The following is a 14,380-nucleotide window of genomic DNA, read 5'->3' as shown; positions in this document are numbered from 1 at the left end:
AATGAGTTTTAAGGTGAGACTTAAATGCTTCTACTGAGGTGGCATCTCGAACTGTTACCGGGAGGGCATTCCAGAGTACTGGAGCCCGAACGGAAAACGCTCTATAGCCCGCAGACTTTTTTTGGGCTTTGGGAATCACAAACAAGCCGGAGTCCTTTGAACGCAGATTTCTTGCCGGGACATATGGTACAATACAATCGGCAAGATAGGATGGAGCTAGACCGTGTAGTATTTTATACGTAAGTAGTAAAACCTTAAAGTCACATCTTAAGTGCACAGGAAGCCAGTGCAGGTGAGCCAGTACAGGCGTAATGTGATCAAACTTTCTTGTTCTTGTCAAAAGTCTAGCAGCCGCATTTTGTACCAACTGTAATCTTTTAATGCTAGACATGGGGAGACCCGAAAATAATACGTTACAGTAGTCGAGGCGAGACGTAACAAACGCATGGATAATGATCTCAGCGTCTTTAGTGGACAGAATGGAGCGAATTTTAGCGATATTACGGAGATGAAAGAAGGCCGTTTTAGTAACGCTTTTAATGTGTGCCTCAAAGGAGAGAGTTGGGTCGAAGATAATACCCAGATTCTTTACCGTGTCGCCTTGTTTAATTGTTTGGTTGTCAAATGTTAGAGTTGTATTATTAAATAGAGTTCGGTGTCTAGCAGGACCGATAATCAGCATTTCCGTTTTTTTGGCGTTGAGTTGCAAAAAGTTAGCGGACATCCATTGTTTAATTTCATTAAGACACGCCTCCAGCTGACTACAATCCGGCGTGTTGGTCAGCTTTAGGGGCATGTAGAGTTGGGTGTCATCAGCATAACAGTGAAAGCTAACACCGTATTTGCGTATGATGTCACCTAGTGGCAGCATGTAGATGCTGAAGAGTGCAGGGCCAAGGACCGAACCCTGGGGAACTCCACACGTTACCTTAACGTAGTCCGAGGTCACATTGTTATGGGAGACACACTGCATCCTATCAGTAAGATAAGAGTTAAACCAAGACAGGGCTAAGTCTGACATACCAATTCGTGTTTTGATACGTTCTAATAAAATATTATGATCGACGGTATCGAAAGCAGCGCTAAGATCGAGGAGCAGCAACATAGATGACGCATCAGAATCCATCGTTAGCAATAGATCATTAGTCATTTTTGCGAGGGCTGTCTCCGTCGAGTGATTATCCCTGAAACCGGATTGAAAGGTTTCACATAGATTGTTAGACGCTAAGTGTTCATTTAACTGCTCCGCAACAATTTTTTCGAGGATTTTTGAAATAAAGGGAAGGTGAGACACCGGTCGGTAGTTTACCATGAGGTCAGGATCGAGGTTAGGTCTTTTAAGAAGAGGATGAATAACCGCTTTTTTGAATGCTAGGGGAACAGTGCCCGAGGAAAGTGATAAGTTTATAATATTTAGCACTGATGGACCTAATAATACAAAGAGCTCCTTGATCAGTTTCCCAGGAAGAGGGTCAAGTAAACATGTTGTTTGTTTTATTCCATTTACACGTTGTAACAATTCCTCTAATGTTATTTCCTCAAAACGAGAGAAACTATTTTGGATGGCAGTATCCGCCGTATATACAATCGTGTCAGTGTTAATAGAACCCCGTTGTAGCTGGGACGCATTGTCTTTAATCTCCTTTCTAATGACTTCAATTTTCTTACTAAAGAATTGCATAAAGTCATCAGCTGAGTGGGTGGAGCTACTGGAAGGAGTCCCTTGTTGGGTTAACGATGCTACCGTACTAAACAAAAATTTAGGATCGTTTTTATTACGGTGGATGAGATTTGAGTAATAATTAGCTTTAGCTAAGGTAAGCATGCGTTTATAAGTTATTAAACCATCACTAAATGCTTGATGGTGCACCTCAAGTTTAGTCGTGCGCCATTTGCGTTCCAGCTTTCTGCATAATAATTTCTGAGCTCTAGTTTCTTCTGTAAACCAGGGGGTGCGCTTTTTTGGAGCCTTTTTTAACTTTAGCGGTGCTATGTTATCAATGGTTTCGCGCAGGGCGTCGTTAAAGTTGTTAGTGAGGTTATCAATAGAGCCCACATACTTTGGGAATGGTGCCATTACCGAGGGCAGTAGGTCAGCAAGAGTTGTCGTTGTGGCTGTATTAATGTTGCGGCTGCTATAGCAGTTATTATTATTATTAGTTTGACGAACATGCGTCTGAACCTCGAATTTTATAAGGTAATGATCGGACAATACTTTAGTATACGGGAGTATCGTAACTTTGGAAGCGGTGATACCCCTGACAAGCACTAGGTCTATTGTATTACCGTTGCGATGCGTGGGTTCATTTATTATTTGTGTGAGATCACAGCTATCAATTATAGTCTGGAGCGCTACGCACGGTGGGTCCGATGGGGTATTCATATGGATATTAAAGTCCCCCATTATGATTATATTATCGGCGTGTGTCACTAGATCAGCAACGAACTCTGAGAATTCATTGATAAAGTCCGAACAGGGCCCTGGGGGGCGGTAGATAACAGCCAGGTGTAGAGGCAGCGGTGTGACATACCTCATAGTAAGCACCTCAAACGATTTATATTTATTATTTATGTTAGGACTAAGGTTAAAGTTTTCGTTGTATATTAGTGCGACCCCCACACCCCTTTTAAGCGGACGGGCAATATGCGCATGTGTAAAGTTAGGAGGACATGCCTCATTTAGCGCAAAAAAGTCGTTTGGTTTAAGCCAGGTTTCACTGAGACCGATGACGTTAAGATTGTTGTCTCTGATGATATCATTAACTAACAACGTTTTGGGAGACAATGATCTTATGTTTAAAAAACCTATATTATAGGTAATGGGCTGTTTTAGGGAATTTTTGATCAAATTATCCGTAGTAGCAATATTAATAATGTTGTGTTTATTATGCCCAGTGCATTCAGTATAATTACGACCATATCTAGGAATTGATACGACGGGAATGTTCCGATTGTTTGTTTGTTGCTTTGATAAACTGCACGCATCATGGTTAGCCACCTCAGTAACGGGGATTTTCCGATTGTTTGTTTGTTGCTTTGATAAACTGCACGCATCATAGTTAGCCACCTCAGTAAAACACATGTCCAACTCTGAAACACTCAAAGCAGAAAAAACTTGTTCTAATTTAACTGACTCCTTACCCAGACCAGTAGTCTCGCATCCTTTATTTAAATCCGTCTTCAGGGTGGAGGGAAGTGGTGTTCTGTGGGGATTAGCCTTCTGCTTTGTTTTTAGCCCCGCTCGACATGTGGGTGGAAGGAAAGGCTGGATGCAAATATAGCTACAAATGTACATACAGCTAGCCTAAATAGCATGTTAGCATCCATTAGCTGGCAGTCATGTCGTGACAAAGTATGTCTGATTAGCACATAAGTCAATAACATCAACAAAACTCACCTTTGTGATTTCGTTGACTTTATCATTGGAAATGCATCTGCTTTGAGTGTCGCAGGATATCCACACATCTCTGTCCTAGCATCGCTATCGTCGGTAAAATGTGCAGAACAAACGAGGGACTTTCGCATCTTTTGAAACTGGTGCAACCTGAATCCGTCGATTGGTATGTGTTTGTTTGGCATTAAATGTGGGTGGAGGGAATGGCTGGATGCAAATATAGCTACAAATGTACATACAGCTAGCCTAAATAGCATGTTAGCATTGATTAGCTGGCAATCATGCCGTGACCAAATATGTCTGATTAGCACATAAGTCAATAACATCAACAAAACTCACCTTTGTGATTTCTTTGACTTTATCGTTGGAAATGCATCTGCTTTGAGTGTCGCAGGATATCCACACATCTCTGTCGTAGCATCGCTATCGTCTGTAAAATGTGCAGAACAAACGAGGGACTTTCGCATCTTTTGACACTGGTGCAACTTGAATCCGTTGATTGGTAAGTGTTTGTTTGGCATTAAATATGGGTGGAGGGAAAGGCTGGATGCAAATATAGCTACAAATGTACATACAGCTAGCCTAAATAGCATGTTAGCATGGATTAGCTGGCAATCATGCCGCGACCAAATATGTCTGATTAGCACATAAGTCAATAACATGAACAAAACTCACCTTTGTGATTTCGTTGACTTTATTGTTGGAAATGCATCTGCTTTTGAGTGTCGCAGGATATCAACACATCTCTGTGCCATCTCTGTCGTAGCATCGCTATCGTCGGTAAAATGTGCAGAACAAATGAGGGACTTTCGCATCTTTTGACACTGGTGAAACTTGAATCCGTCGATTGGTATGTGTTTGTTGGCATTAAATGTGGGTGGAGGGAAAGGCTGGATGCAAATATAGCTACAAATGTACATACAGCTAGCCTAAATAGCACTTTAGCATGGATTAGCTGGCAATCATGCCGTGACCAAATATGTCTGATTAGCACATAAGTCAATAACATCAACAAAACTCACCTTTGTGATTTCGTTGACTTTATCGTTGGAAATGCATCTGCTTTGAGTGTCGCAGGATATCCACACATCTCTGTCGTAGCATCGCTATCGTCTGTAAAATGTGCAGAACAAACGAGGGACTTTCGCATCTTTTGACACTGGTGCAACTTGAATCAGTTGATTGGTAAGTGTTTGTTTGGCATTAAATATGGGTGGAGGGAAAGGCTGGATGCAAATATAGCTACAAATGTACATACAGCTAGCCTAAATAGCATGTTAGCATGGATTAGCTGGCAATCATGCCGCGACCAAATATGTCTGATTAGCACATAAGTCAATAACATGAACAAAACTCACCTTTGTGATTTTGTTGACTTTATTGTTGGAAATGCATCTGCTTTTGAGTGTCGCAGGATATCCACACATCTCTGTGCCATCTCTGTCGTAGCATCGCTATCATCGGTAAAATGTGCAGAACAAATGAGGGACTTTCGCATCTTTTGACACTGGTGAAACTTGAATCTGTCGATTGGTATGTGTTTGTTGGCATTAAATGTGGGTGGAGGGAAAGGCTGGATGCAAATATAGCTACAAATGTACATACAGCTAGCCTAAATAGCACTTTAGCATGGATTAGCTGGCAATCATGCCGTGACCAAATATGTCTGATTAGCACATAAGTCAATAACATCAACAAAACTCACCTTTGTGATTTCGTTGACTTTATCGTTGGAAATGCATCTGCTTTGAGTGTCGCAGGATATCCACACATCTCTGTCGTAGCATCGCTATCGTCTGTAAAATGTGCAGAAAAAACGAGGGACTTTCGCATCTTTTGACACTGGTGCAACTTGAATCAGTTGATTGGTAAGTGTTTGTTTGGCATTAAATATGGGTGGAGGGAAAGGCTGGATGCAAATATAGCTACAAATGTACATACAGCTAGCCTAAATAGCATGTTAGCATGGATTAGCTGGCAATCATGCCGCGACCAAATATGTCTGATTAGCACATAAGTCAATAACATGAACAAAACTCACCTTTGTGATTTCGTTGACTTTATTGTTGGAAATGCATCTGCTTTTGAGTGTCGCAGGATATCCACACATCTCTGTGCCATCTCTGTCGTAGCATCGCTATCATCGGTAAAATGTGCAGAACAAATGAGGGACTTTCGCATCTTTTGACACTGGTGAAACTTGAATCTGTCGATTGGTATGTGTTTGTTGGCATTAAATGTGGGTGGAGGGAAAGGCTGGATGCAAATATAGCTACAAATGTACATACAGCTAGCCTAAATAGCACTTTAGCATGGATTAGCTGGCAATCATGCCGTGACCAAATATGTCTGATTAGCACATAAGTCAATAACATCAACAAAACTCACCTTTGTGATTTCGTTGACTTTATCGTTGGAAATGCATCTGCTTTGAGTGTCGCAGGATATCCACACATCTCTGTCGTAGCATCGCTATCGTCTGTAAAATGTGCAGAACAAACGAGGGACTTTCGCATCTTTTGACACTGGTGCAACTTGAATCCGTTGATTGGTAAGTGTTTGTTTGGCATTAAATATGGGTGGAGGGAAAGGCTGGATGCAAATATAGCTACAAATGTACATACAGCTAGCCTAAATAGCATGTTAGCATGGATTAGCTGGCAATCATGCCGTGACCAAATATGTCTGATTAGCACATAAGTCAATAACATCAACAAAACTCACCTTTGTGATTTCGTTGACTTTATTGTTGGAAATGCATCTGCTTTTGAGTGCCGTAGGATATCCACACATCTCTGTGCCATCTCTGTCGTAGCATCGCTATCGTCGGTAAAATGTGCATAATAAACGTGGGACTTTCGCATCTTTTGACACTGGTGAAACTTGAATCCGTCGATTGGTATGTGTTTGTTGGCATTAAATGTGGGTGGAGGGAAAGGCTGGATGCAAATATAGCTACAAATGTACATACAGCTAGCCTAAATAGCATGTTAGCATGGATTAGCTGGCAATCATGCCGTGACCAAATATGTCTGATTAGCACATAAGTCAATAACATCAACAAAACTCACCTTTGTGATTTCGTTGACTTTATCGTTGGAAATGCATCTGCTTTGAGTGTCGCAGGATATCCACACATCTCTGTCGTAGCATCGCTATCGTTTAATTCCCAAAAAGGATAAAGACTATTTTTGGAACCTTTTACAGTGGGGCAAAAGAGTATTTAAAATAGTCAGCCACCGATTGTGCAAGTTCTCCCACTTAAAATGATGACAGAGGTCTGTAGTTTTCATCATAGGTACACTTCAACTGTGAGAGACAGAATGTGAAAAAAAATTGTAGAAATTTTAAAGAATTTATTTGTAAATTATGGTGGAAAATAAGTATTTGCTAAACCATTCAAAGCTCTCACTGATGGAAGGAGGTTTTGGCTCAAAATCTCACGATACATGGCCCCATTCATTCTTGCCTTAACATGGATCAATCGTCCTGTCCCCTTCGCAGAAAAACAGCCCCAAAGCATGATGTTTCCATCCCCATGCTTCACAGTAGGTATGGTGTTCTTGGGATGCAACTCAGTATTCTTCTTCCTCCAAACACAAAATGTTGAGTTTATACCAAAAAGTTCTATTTTGGTTTCATCTGACCACATCCTCTGCTGTATCATCCACCTATCAGCACCACCTGTTCCCAATTAGCCTGCACACCTGTTGGATGTTCCAAATAAGTGTTTGATGAGAATTCTTCAACTATTATTTGCAAAAAAAAAAAAATTTTTTATCAGTTTGAACATCAAATATGTTGTCTTTGTAGCATATTCAACTGAATATGGGTTGAAAATTATTTGCAAATCATTGTATTCTGTTTATATTTACATCTAACACAATTTCCCAACTCATATGGAAACGGGGTTTGTAGATGGTGTGTAGTAAATGTTTCTTTGAATATACTAAAATGAACACAAAAGGGCATTTCAGAAAAGATGAAGCATTTGAAGCCCTGAACTTGATCAGTAAATGTGCAAAGTCAGTATTTTTTTTAAGAACTAAATGACAATGTTTTAAGGGATTGGAAACACAAAAAAAAATGCAATAATAACACAATTCATTGGACATATATCAATATTAATTCTATGTAATCATTATATATTTTTCATGCCTCCTTTACCTCAGATATTCCACTAAAAATGTGTGATAATAGTCTGCAAGCAGGCGATTTCAACTGCATTTAAAAGATTTCATTGCAAATTTCGCTGCACAAAACATAGACTTTCAACACTGTGAGTACACACACACACACACACACACACACACACACACACGCAATACAAAAAAGACACCAGCACAACGTTCAAGATAAAGCAGGCGTGCAGACAGGTAGCAGAAGGCGAGATAACAGCAATGTGGTTTTCTTTGCTCTGCTTCATGACCCAAGGTGACCCTAAAGTATCCTGATCAAACCCCGCCGTGGCGGCACAACGGGAAGCTTTAGGAAAAATGAACCTGTAGCAATACTCGCTTGCACTTATGTGAAATGCAATAAAAAACAAACAAACGTATATGTTCATTGTTTTTAGGAGTCCTGTGTAGAAACATTGGTGTACATTTAGATTATTTAGGACGGTGACAAAAAGATGTAAATGTGGCGGCTTCGAAATTGTTGAATTCTTATAGAAATGTGCACAGAATCATTAAACTCTGTTTAGGATTCTACTGTGAGTGAACAGACCGTTTATTCCAAATAGCCCCTCTTTGGGCTGTGAGTCTTTAAGCACCACAACATTCCATTCTTGGGGGTAACAATTTGATTCCAAACCCATATTTTTTTTAATAACAGACGCAGCCATCGGACACCGAAAGGTGTGCCGCAACCAGCAGGAAGAGCCAGCAAGCCAGAAATTGGCGTGACACCAGACTGACCAGACAACAGGTTTATTGAAATAATAAATCAGAGTAAAACCTCCTATGATGTGTCTTGTAACAATCGGCACTGCACCCCGCACGATGACGGCATGAGAGGCGTCACAGCTACGTTAACTATATACATACATATATACACACAGATACTGTATACATGTATGCATGCATGTCTGTTTATATATATCAATCAATCATCAATCAATGATTACTTATATAGCCCTAAATCACTAGTGTCTCAAAGGGCTGCACAAACCACCACACAAACCACTACGACATCCTCGGTAGGCCCACATAAGGGCAAGGAAAACTCACACCCAGTGGGACATCGGTGACAATGATGACTATGAGAACCTTGGAGAGGAGGAAAGCAATGGATGTCGAGCGGGTCTAACATGATACTGTGAAAGTTCAATCCACAATGGATCCAACACAGTCGCGAGAGTCCAGTCCAAAGCGGATCCAACACAGCAGCGAGAGTCCCGTTCACAGCGGAGCCAGCAGGAAACCATCCCAAGCGGAGGCGGATCAGCAGCGCAGATATAAATATATATATACACACATATATATATATACATACACACATGCATATGTATGTATATGTATATATGTACATATATATAATTATGTATATACATGCATATGTATGTATATATACATATACACATATATATATATATATATAAATACACATATATGTGTTCATATATACATACATATATATACAGTATATATTAGGGGATGCACCGAAATGAAAATTTGTGGCCGAAGCCGAATAAAATTTAAACGCCGAATACCGAATAATGAATGCAGTTTTTCACAATTTTTTAAATATTGCATAAATAGCCTAGAATAAATATTTAGACATGTCTTTCAAATAAAGTACTTTTTTTTATTGAATATTGACATTTTTTTAATATTCCAGTAGTCTTTGCTTTTCAAAAAAAGCAAAGTTTTTCATTTATATTAGGCCTTCAAACAAAACATGCATTCCAAAAAAAAATAATAAAGTGCATTAAAGTGGATAAACCCACAACAAATGAATTATTGTCCTTTTGGCAAAAGTCTGCTTAGCCACAGTAGATATGCTAATAATGTAAACAGAAGGCTCAAGTAAATCTCAATTAAGTGTGTGCTTGTAACCTCATACACTTATACAGGTAGCCTACACAACAGGCTAATAATGTAAACAGAGGCCCCACTAAATCTCAATTAAGTGTGTGCTTGTAACCTCATACACTTATACAGGTACACAACATATCCCAACGTCACCGCACGTTGGTTGATTGCGTCACCGCGTCAAAAAATTGCGTCACACGCCACTATTCGGCCTTGTTTTTAACTCATTCCACCGAAGTGAAGTGAATTATATTTATATAGCGCTTTTCTCAAGTGACTCAAAGCGCTTTACATAGTGACACCCAATATCTAAGTTACATTTAAACCAGTGTGGGTGGCACTGGGAGCAGGTGGGTAAAGTGCCTTGCCCAAGGACACAACGGCAGTAACTAGGATGGCACAAGCGGGAATCGAACCTGCAACCCTTAAGTTGCTGACACGGCCACTCTACCAACCGAGCTATGCCACACCGAAGGCCGAATGTGGATTTTTTTGCCATATTCGGCCGAATATATTCGGTTATCGGGGGCGCTTGCGCCTATCTCAGCTACAATCGGGCGGGAGGCGGGGTACACCCTGAACAAGTCGCCACCTCATCGGCCGAATATATTCGGTTACCGATTAATCGGTGCATCCCTAGTATATGTATATACATCCATCCATCCATTTTCTACCGCTTATTCCCTTTCGGGGTCGCGGGGGGCGCTTGCGCCTATCTCAGCTACAATCGGGCGGAAGGAGGGGTACACCCTGGACAAGTCGCCCCCTCATCGGCCGAATATATTCGGTTACCGATTAATCGGTGCATCCCTAGTATATGTATATACATACATCCATCCATTTTCTACCGCTTATTCCCTTTCGGGGTCGCGGGGGGCGCTGGCGCCTATCTCAGCTACAATCGGGCGGAAGGCGGGGTACACCCTGGACAAGTCGCCACCTCATCGGCCGAATATATTCGGTTACCAATTAATCGGTGCATCCCTAGTATATGTATATACATACATCCATCCATTTTCTACCGCTTATTCCCTTTCGGGGTCGCGGGGGGCGCTTGCGCCTATCTCAGCTACAATCGGGCGGAAGGCGGGGTACACCCTGGACAAGTCGCCACCTCATCGGCCGAATATATTCGGTTACCGATTAATCGGTGCATCCCTAGTATATGTGTATACATACATCCATCCATTTCCTACCGCTTATTCCCTTTCGGGGTCGCGGGGGGCGCTTGCGCCTATCTCAGCTACAATCGGGCGGAAGGCGGGGTAGACCCTGGAAAAGTCGCCCCCTCATCGGCCGAATAAATTCGGTTACCGATTAATCGGTGCATCCCTAGTATATGTATATACATACATCCATCCATTTTCTACCGCTTATTCCCTTTCGGGGTCGCGGGGGGCGCTGGCGCCTATCTCAGCTACAATCGGGCGGAAGGCGGGGTACACCCTGGACAAGTCGCCACCTCATCGGCCGAATATATTCGGTTACCGATTAATCGGTGCATCCCTAGTATATGTATATACATACATCCATCTATTTTCTACCGCTTATTCCCTTTCGGGGTCGCGGGGGGCGCTGGCGCCTATCTCAGCTACAATCGGGCGGAAGGCGGGGTACACCCTGGACAAGTCGCCACCTCATCGGCCGAATATATTCGGTTACCGATTAATCGGTGCATCCCTAGTATATGTATATACATACATCCATCCATTTTCTACCGCTTATTCCCTTTCGGGGTCGCGGGGGGCGCTTGCGCCTATCTCAGCTACAATCGGGCGGAAGGCGGGGTACACCCTGGACAAGTCGCCACCTCATCGGCCGAATATATTCGGTTACCGATTAATCGGTGCATCCCTAGTATATGTATATACATACATCCATCCATTTTCTACCGCTTATTCCCTTTCGGGGTCGCGGGGGGCGCTTGCGCCTATCTCAGCTACAATCGGGCGAAAGGCGGGGTAGACCCTGGACAAGTCGCCACCTCATCGGCAGAATATATTCGGTTACCGATTAATCGGTGCATCCCTAGTATATGTATATACATACATCCATCCATTTTCTACCGCTTATTCCCTTTCGGGGTCGCGGGGGGCGCTGGCGCCTATCTCAGCTACAATCGGGCGGAAGGCGGGGTACACCCTGGACAAGTCGCCACCTCATCGGCCGAATATATTCGGTTACCGATTAATCGGTGCATCCCTAGTATATGTATATACATACATCCATCCATTTTCTACCGCTTATTCCCTTTCGGGGTCGCGGGGGGCGCTGGCGCCTATCTCAGCTACAATCGGGCGGAAGGCGGGGTACACCCTGGACAAGTCGCCACCTCATCGGCCGAATATATTCGGTTACCGATTAATCGGTGCATCCCTAGTATATGTATATACATACATCCATCCATTTTCTACCGCTTATTCCCTTTCGGGGTCGCGGGGGGCGCTTGCGCCTATCTCAGCTACAATCGGGCGGAAGGCGGGGTACACCCTGGACAAGTCGCCACCTCATCGGCCGAATATATTCGGTTACCGATTAATCGGTGCATCCCTAGTATATGTATATACATACATCCATCCATTTTCTACCGCTTATTCCCTTTCGGGGTCGCGGGGGGCGCTTGCGCCTATCTCAGCTACAATCGGGCGAAAGGCGGGGTAGACCCTGGACAAGTCGCCACCTCATCGGCAGAATATATTCGGTTACCGATTAATCGGTGCATCCCTAGTATATGTATATACATACAGTATATATATATATGTATATTCATATATACACATACATACATATATATACACACATACATACGTGTGTCTGTACACATATGTACCTTATTTGCTATATTATTGAAAATTATTAAAAAATGTGAAAATTAATCACAATTTATTTATATAATTTTGGTATTGTATTTGCTGCTGTTGTTTTGTGTTTTTTTGGTTCAGTTTTATTGTCTATCTTACCACGTGTTCTTTTTCTGTCTTTTTTTCCTTCTGTCTACCCCCTCCCAATATGATTGGCCTGAGTGGCTGAACAGGACATATTAATAAGTACATTTAACAAAAGACTGCCATAATATCAAATCTTTACCAGCTTATATTATAAAATGTGATTATGAAACATTACCTGGTTGCTGCGGGCCACATCCACTTCCTGTGCTGTGGTTACAAAGGCCTCTAAATAGGAGGAAAACAAATATCTCATTTAGAATTCGTAACAATAAAGCTTTTTAATCGTTCTTTACTCTAATTTGGAAGACGGAAAGACAGAGGAAATCATTTCAGAAAAGGCGGAAAAACCTCTACCTCTAACAATTGCATCACGTTGGTTGATTTATCAATGCACAACACGCACACACACTGACGGGCTGACAGGAAGACAAAGAGAGAAGCAGGACCTCACACAGCAAGAAGGACCGTTTTGTCTGCTTTGAAAATAATTGGCAAAAATAATTCGCTTTGAGGTAAGAAACGGATTCATTCCCTGTTTTAACAGTTTTTTTATATACACACATATATATATATATATACACACATATACATACATACATACATACATATATATTAGGGGTGTAACGGTACACAAAAATTTCGGCTCGGTACGTACCTCGGTTCAGAGGTCACGGTTCAGTTCACTTTCAGTAAATAACAACAAAATATAAATTTTGGGGTTATTTATTTACCAAATTTGTAAACAATGGCATAACATACATATACGGAATAAATAAAGTACTATCTATCTATCTATCTATCTATACACACAGGGTCCATTGCCAGGGTTAATACATATATAACAAATATAAAATAAAAACTAAATAAGATAAGGCTCTGAATGGTTTCTTAACAAAACGTTTCTACATATAAAGTGCTTTTTTTGATTGATTGAAACTTTTATTAGTAGATTGCACATATTCCGTACAATTGACCACTAAATGCTAACACCCTAATAGGTTTTTCACCTCGTTTAAGTCGGGGTTCACGTTCATCAACACCGCCCGCCGTTTTTTTTGTAGACCTTTTACATAAATATTGATGTTAAAGATGAATTTTTTTGTGAAGAAATGTTTAGAATGAAGTCGATGAATCTCTATTACAATCCCCAAAGAGGGCATAGCTCGGTTGGCAGAGTGGCCGTGCCAGCAACTTGAGGGTTGCAGGTTCGATTCCCGCTTCCGCCATCCTAGTCACTGCCGTTGTGTCCTTGGGCAAGACACTTTACCCACCTGCTCCCAGTGCCACCCACACTGGTTTAAATGTAACTTAGATATTGGGGTTTCACTATGTAAAGCGCTTTGAGTCACTAGAGAAAAGCGCTATATAAATATAATTCACTTCACTTTAACCTTCCTCTTGTGTTAGCTTTCTGTTACCGTCTCTTATGTTAACGGGTGGGTTTTGACCCATGTCTTAAATCAGCTGTAAAATACACTAAAAACAATGATCTATCATCCAATTTGTTTCTCATCTCTTGGTTACCTCGTTAGGTTTCCTTATCCATGAAAATATTGGTTTTAATATTTTTGGTGTGGGCCATTGGGCCTTTTTTTTTGTCAGTATACCCCTCGATTTCAATTGAAAAAAATGGTAAAACGAACCTCAAGAGAATGATATAAATAAAAAAAAAAGGTTGCTGTGTTACCTGACCATTACTGAGGGGTATGAGAACACATCTCTTAAATAAATTTGTTTTATTTTTTTTTTTTCATTTTAATAATTTTAACATAGTAACAACTCTATACTGAATTGACCTCAAATGTCTGGACATTTTAGTTTTTAAATGCATAAAAGAACCACATAAGTTTTTGTACTGGATAACAAGGTAAAATGAGAATCCACTAAAGCTCACATGATTGGGAGAAGAGCTGGTGGTCAGTGTGTTCAGTTTTGGCTCTACTTAGTGCTTTATAGTCTTATTTTTATAACTGGGTCGAAACCGACCCTAACAACACCAAGGT

General features: G+C 41.3%; 2 protein-coding genes across 4 annotated transcripts in view; one reads left to right on the top strand and one right to left on the bottom strand.

Moving 5' to 3' along the window:
• Positions 1-14,380, bottom strand: part of stat2 (signal transducer and activator of transcription 2) — a 187,259-nt gene that overhangs the window by 65,841 nt on the left and 107,038 nt on the right. Inside the window, exons 26-32 of one of the 3 annotated variants that reach the window (XR_009804718.1) lie at positions 12,553-12,602; positions 5,783-7,101; positions 5,436-5,531; positions 5,100-5,190; positions 4,753-4,848; positions 4,417-4,507; positions 4,070-4,165 (exon numbers count right to left, since the gene is read on the bottom strand). The exons of 1 other annotated variant lie outside the window; for it this stretch is intronic. The gene's annotated coding sequence lies outside the window, so the exon portion shown is untranslated. The remainder of the gene's footprint in view (positions 1-4,069; positions 4,166-4,416; positions 4,508-4,752; positions 4,849-5,099; positions 5,191-5,435; positions 5,532-5,782; positions 7,102-12,552; positions 12,603-14,380) is intronic. One more of the 3 variants, XR_009804723.1, reaches the window with a different exon arrangement.
• LOC133545102 (G-protein coupled receptor 84-like) overlaps positions 12,661-14,380 on the top strand; it is a 9,143-nt gene continuing 7,423 nt past the window's right edge. The window contains exon 1 of the mRNA XM_061890448.1: positions 12,661-12,889. The gene's annotated coding sequence lies outside the window, so the exon portion shown is untranslated. The remainder of the gene's footprint in view (positions 12,890-14,380) is intronic.

Source organism: Nerophis ophidion, linkage group LG02 (assembly GCF_033978795.1).
Source record: "Nerophis ophidion isolate RoL-2023_Sa linkage group LG02, RoL_Noph_v1.0, whole genome shotgun sequence".
Taxonomy (NCBI): Eukaryota; Metazoa; Chordata; class Actinopteri; order Syngnathiformes; family Syngnathidae; genus Nerophis; species Nerophis ophidion.
The sequence above is the reverse complement of the archived record's forward strand: the minus strand, read 5'-3'. Positions and strand labels throughout refer to the sequence as shown.